The 6,004-nt window shown below is 42.6% G+C and overlaps 1 long non-coding RNA gene across 1 annotated transcript in view; it reads left to right on the forward strand.

Annotated features, from left to right (window-relative positions):
- Positions 1-6,004, forward strand: part of LOC149324416 (uncharacterized) — a 168,015-nt gene that overhangs the window by 117,019 nt on the left and 44,992 nt on the right. The window lies entirely within an intron of this gene.

Genomic DNA, 6,004 nt, shown 5'->3' on the forward strand with positions numbered 1-6,004 from the left:
TGTGCTCGACTGCCTCCCTCAGTAACTTGATTACATTCGCTACTGTATAGATTTGTGTAGAACTCTTCGGCTAATTCAACTATCTTATCCATATTGCTGATGACATTGCCCTGTTTGTCTTTTAGCGCATACATCTGGTTTTTACCTATGCCCAGTTTTCTCCTCACTGATTTTAGACTACCTCCGTTCCTTAGAGCATGCTCGATTTTCTCCATGTTAAACTTTCTTATGTCGACTACCTTGCGCTTATTTATTAACTTCGATAGCTCTGCTAGTTTATTTATTTATTTATTTACTTATTTCAAAATACTGCAGGCCTATGTGGCTCAAGCAGGAGGGGCAAACAACCTAGAAACGAAAAAAAACAACACAGCATCATTCGGCGATAACAAAGGAAAGATAAAAACAACAGCATTAAAAAATACAAAATGAGACAACTTAACCAAGGAAATGTTCTTCCAATGCGTTGCTAAAATTGCTATTTTGAAAAAGGGATTCTTGGAGCATGTTCCAATCGGAGATGGTTCGGGGGAAGAAGCTATACTTAAATGAATTTGTTCGTGCGAAGATAGGCTGCAGTGTGTGTTCCTTGGTGTGTCGTGTACGTCTGGTGGTAGAAGGTTGAACATAGTTAGGTATTGGAATGTTTACCTCGCGTGAAAGTATCTTACGGAGGAACAAAATTCGGTTTATTTTTCGGCGGTCTGGAAGAAATGGGATATTATTTTCTGCCATTAGCTTTGTGGGAGAATCAAATCTTCTGTATTTGTGGAAAATAAACCTGACTGCTTTCCTTTGAATGATTTCAAGTGAGTTAATGTTCTTTTTTTTTCTTTAACTACGAAGTTTCTGAGAAAGCTGTATAGCTTTCCTTTGTAGCCGTATGGCTGCGCTCGGGTGGATGCCAATGATTAATTACTCCCTTATTACAAATCTACTCCACCTTGGGGGATTCCCCTAAACATTTGACCAACACAGTTCCCACTTCGAGTTATTGATTAATTCGCTCTCGTCCTACCATAAGCTTGCCGTCCTGGTTAGCTCAATTGGTAGAGCGACTGCTCCGGTGTAGCGGTGGTCCTGGGTTCGAACCCCGGACCAGGACGAATTTTTCTTTAACTACGAAGTTTCTGAGAAAGCTGTATAGCTTTCCTTTGTAGCCGTATGGCAGCGCTCTGGTGGATGCCAATGAGTAATTACTCCCTTATTATAATGTTCTTTTTTGTATGCGGGTCCCAAATAATAGATGCGTATTCGAGCTTCGTCCGAAGAAAAGTGTTATATGCCAAAAGCCTAATATTAGAGGGAGCGGAACTGAGTTTTTGTTTTAGGAAACACAATGTTGAGAATGCTGAAGAGCAAATTTGGGATATGTGCGCTGACCAGTTAAATTGATTGGTAAGTATTAGTCCTAAATACCTATGGCTGGCGGCTTCTTGAATGTTGGAGCCTTGAAGAGAATAAGTGAAAGTGCTAATATGTTTTTTTTTCTTGTTACACGTAGCAGTACAGTTTTCTTGATGTTAAGAGCCATGCTACAATCCACACACCATCGATCAATAGCTTCCAGGGAATCTTGGAGAACATCATGATCTGAGGATACCCTTATCTCTTTGAACAATACGCAATCATCAGCAAATAACCGTATGGATACTGAATTTGGAACAACACCAGGCAAATCATTTACATATAGGAGAAACAATAAAGGACCCAATACACTTCCCTGCGGTACACCAGAAGAGACTCCCAGGAAACCGGAAACTGCACCATTTACATCAACAAACTGACTCCTGTTTTCCAAATATGCATCAATCCATTGAATCACGTATAGAGGAAGACCGATGAGCTCTAATTTATAAATAAGCTTATTGTGTGGGACCGTATCGAAGGCCTTGGCAAAGTCTAGGAACAGTATGTCAACCTGTCCCGAATTTTCAAGAACACAAGAGAAGTCATGAACGGTAGTCACAAGTTGCGTAACTGTTGACATTCCCTTTCGGAATCCGTGTTGAAAAGGTGAGAGTATGTCTTTGCTACTGAGAAAATCCCTTATAATACCAGCCAGTATATGTTTTAAAAGTTTGCAGCAACTGTTAATTATTGATGTAGGATGATAACTGGATAAAATTGTTCGATCGCCCGATTTATGAATTGGTACTACCCGTGCGACTTTCCTGTCTGTGGAGTTAGACGTCCTCATGCTTTGGCGTTTCTTGATCAGATCTTTAGTCTCCTGAGATAGCTTGTTGGTATCCTGTCGAACCATCCTACCACCTACTTCTGCGGCGCACTCTGTAACGATAGCTGTAAGATTATCATTCATTGCTTCAACACTACGGTCGTCTTCTTCAGTTAAAGCGGAAAATCTGTTTTGCAGCGACATTCTGAATTCCTCTACCTTCCCTCTTAATGCTAACTCGTTAATAGCCTTTCGCTTCACCAGTTTCCTCCATTCCCTCTTAAAATCTAAGCTAATACGAGACCTTACCATTCTGTGGTCGCTGCAACGGACCTTACCGAGGACATCCACATCCTCTACAATGCCAGGGTGTGCACACAGTATGAAGTCTATTTCATTTTTAGTCACACCATTGGGGCTCTTCCACGTCCACTTCCTGTTTGCTCGTTTGCGGAAGAAGGTATTCATAATCCGTAAATTATTTCTATCTGCGAACTCTACTACTAACTCTCCCCTACTGTTCCTAGAACCTATGCCATAGTCACCTACCACCTTGTCTCCAGCCTGCTTTTTACCTACCTTTGCATTAAAGTCGCCCATTAGTACAGTGTACTGTGATTTTACTTTGGTCATTGCCGATTCCACATCCTCATAGAAGCTTTCAACTATCTGGTCATCATGGCATGATGTAGGCGCGTAGGCCTGCACCACCTTCAGCTTGTACCTCTTGTTAAGCCTAATTACGATAGCTGCCACTCTCTCGTTAATACTGTAAAACTCCTCGATGTTGCCAGCTATATCCTGATTTATGAGAAATCCCACACCTAGTTCTCGCCTATCTGCTAATCCACGATAGCACAGTACATGCCCGCCCTTTAGTACTGTATACGCCTCATCTGTCCTCCTAACCTCACTAAGCCCTATGACATCCAATTTAATACCGGCTAATTCCTCCAGCAGCACTGCTAAGCTAGCCTCACTTGATAAGGTTCTTGCGTTAAACGTTGCCAGGTTCGGTTTCCAATGGCGGCCTGTCCGGATCCAGAGATTCTTAGCACCCTCCGCTGCGTCACAGATCTGACCGCCGCCTTGGTCAGTTGCTCCGCAGCCGCTGGGGACTGAGGGCCGAGAGTTAATTGGTTTGTTCATAGAAGGTTGTGGCCAAGTACTACACCAGAGTGGCCAAATCCTGTTCTCATGAGGAAGTGCGTTGTCGGGTCTGGTCACCGAAATCAGGCCGCACCTCCAAGCCTGGTTATGCAATGCCATCGACACGCGGAATTTTTTTTTTATATATCCGGTGGAGAACTGCGTGGCACCGGGATTCGAACCCCGGTCCTCTTGCACGCGAGGCGGATGCTGTAACTCTACGCCATCGCTGCATCTCTATTCAAATCAATGCAATTCAACTTTCTTTGAAATCTCTTTTACGAAAATTACAAAACTCTTTTTGGACCCATAGCCAACGGCTAGTTCGGGTCCAAGTACACAAAATATGTAAAAGATAACATTGCTAACGTGACGTGAGCAGAATAAACACAAAAATTATTGTCCTTATTTGCAAGCAGTTCTTCATTAATGCTGCAGAAGACATTAGCATATGTGGATCTCCGTGTGAAATATACTCCGAGTAAATAACTTATAGCTGAATATTTCTTTTCTCTTCACGGGCGAATCACTTTATTGGCGACGCAGTCGACCATTTTACTCCTCCGCACTTCATGGCATTCATTAAAGAAATCGTCCAAGCACTCTGTATTGGTACTTTTGAGAAAGAAACAAACCAATGAACTAACAAATAATCCCTCGTCTCGAATACGCATCATGCAATTTCGTCACCGCTCATACTGCTGACCTTCATCGTCACTTTGCCCTGTCGCGGCGGAAGTAGCCGCCTGCTGTGTCGCAGTATTGCAGCCCGAATGTGAAGGAGGTAATGTCGCTGAGTGTGCGCTTGGGCCTCCCGGATCGACTTCCCGTATCGACCTTTCCCGGTATTGTTGTGTCGCTGCCAAACACTGTAGATATTTGGTGTGATGTGTGTGTGTAGTAACAGTCATGGCATGTGCGGTTACATTAAGGTGTGCGATTACTGATGATACATGATCGATGATGCTCATGTCACGTCATGACTGAGCATTATTAATTAATTGGTGTGTAATCGGTCTGTATGGAAGTCATGGTCTCATGTATTGCGATGTGTGTGAGTGCATGGTATGGTGAAGCTTATGACTAAGCATGACATGCGGTTCGTGACTAAATACATGGTACGCGGTCATGACGACCATATAATGCCATGGCTTATCATGACAATTTTTTCGGGGGTGATTAATTACTGCTAACTGCTATGTATAGAAACCATGTAGCAGAGCAGTGTGCATGATTCATGGGAGATCACTCAGCCATGCAAACCATGCTCATGACTCAGCAAAATATCAATGTTTTATTAATGAGATAAGTAACACTGATGACGTCACCATGCCGTAGCAGAGTGCGAGCGTAGCGTCACCAAACCGGCCCATCGGTCTCCTCATGAAGTCGCAACCCAAGATAGGCATTGTCTAGGCGCAAGCACATTTTTTGCCACCGTGGCAAGCAGAATCACGCTTTTGAAATTCTACAAGCCGATAAGTTTAGAACCAACCATTATCTACAAACGTCTAACTCCAAGCCGGCGCCGAACTGTAATAGAAGCGTATTAGCAGGGTTTGTATGCAGAATCTATCTGATTTCTGGCGCCCGGCACTACAGGTATTATTATGCGCTAGAACACACTTTATAGCTCAATTAGCCTATTTTTTAGCATTGCTGGCTGGCTTCGTTGTTCTATAATTCCCACTGAGAGTGCTATGAAGCATTCCATGAACGACTTCCCGAAGACTCTCAATATGCGAAAAGATCAACACTTTGAAACAATCAGCGTTCAACCATATCAGGAATATACAAGAACTTAGCAGTTTTTCTTTATCAGTAAGTTCAAAGACATTTCGTCTCATTTTCTCAAACATACGTATACTGATAGGCCTTTGTCCTACAATCTGCTCCTGATTTTCTTGGTTTCCCCCGAACATGCAGAATTTGCGGTTCACAATCTGTCCATGGCCCGGCACTGGTTTTGTGCCCTCAAGAAAGCCGCACTGTACCTCAGTTTTAAAAAGAAAATCCCGTCCGTCTTTTCAAAACCCAAATCATAATACATCGGTTTACTACTATTAAATTGGTGCAATGTTCAGGTTCTGTGTTCTCATATCATTTATATGTCTCTGTATATCTTTATTTCAGGCTAAAATTAACTTCATAGTATAGAGTCACTCAACTATTTTTTTTATTTCCTTTTTACAGCATACTGGGCCCCTTTTTTGCTAATGGATTTCTATTCTACTTCTTTCTGTGTAATTACCTTTTCTGATGTTTATGTTCTACTATTGACTGCCCATGAAATGTAAACCAGTTTTAGGCTTAGTCAGGAAGCATTCAGCGCTCTTTTACAGCACCTCCTGGGCATACTGTACCATAGTACTTAATTATACCCCTTACAGCCTTCACAGTAACGATGTTCCCACGGAAAAGACAGCTTGCTTAACGCTACTTAGATGTGGCCTGACAGGCAGATTAAGTCTCAGGTTTATTCTTCGTGCGTTTAATCCTCTGCCGTACTATAACTCAAAGCTTTCTCACCCAGAAAGCGAGATTCCTTCACAGACAGCCGCAGTTTTTTAATGCAGCTTGAAGCTACGGACCATGAGATTAGATTCTAACAACCCACCAGTATACCGGCTTTATGCTCTTGAATTACAGAGCGAAAAAAATACATGCGTAATGCAT

This window comes from Amblyomma mixtum, unplaced genomic scaffold, assembly GCF_055824585.1.
Source record: "Amblyomma mixtum isolate Tamu unplaced genomic scaffold, ASM5582458v1 scaffold_36, whole genome shotgun sequence".
NCBI lineage: Eukaryota > Metazoa > Arthropoda > Arachnida > Ixodida > Ixodidae > Amblyomma > Amblyomma mixtum.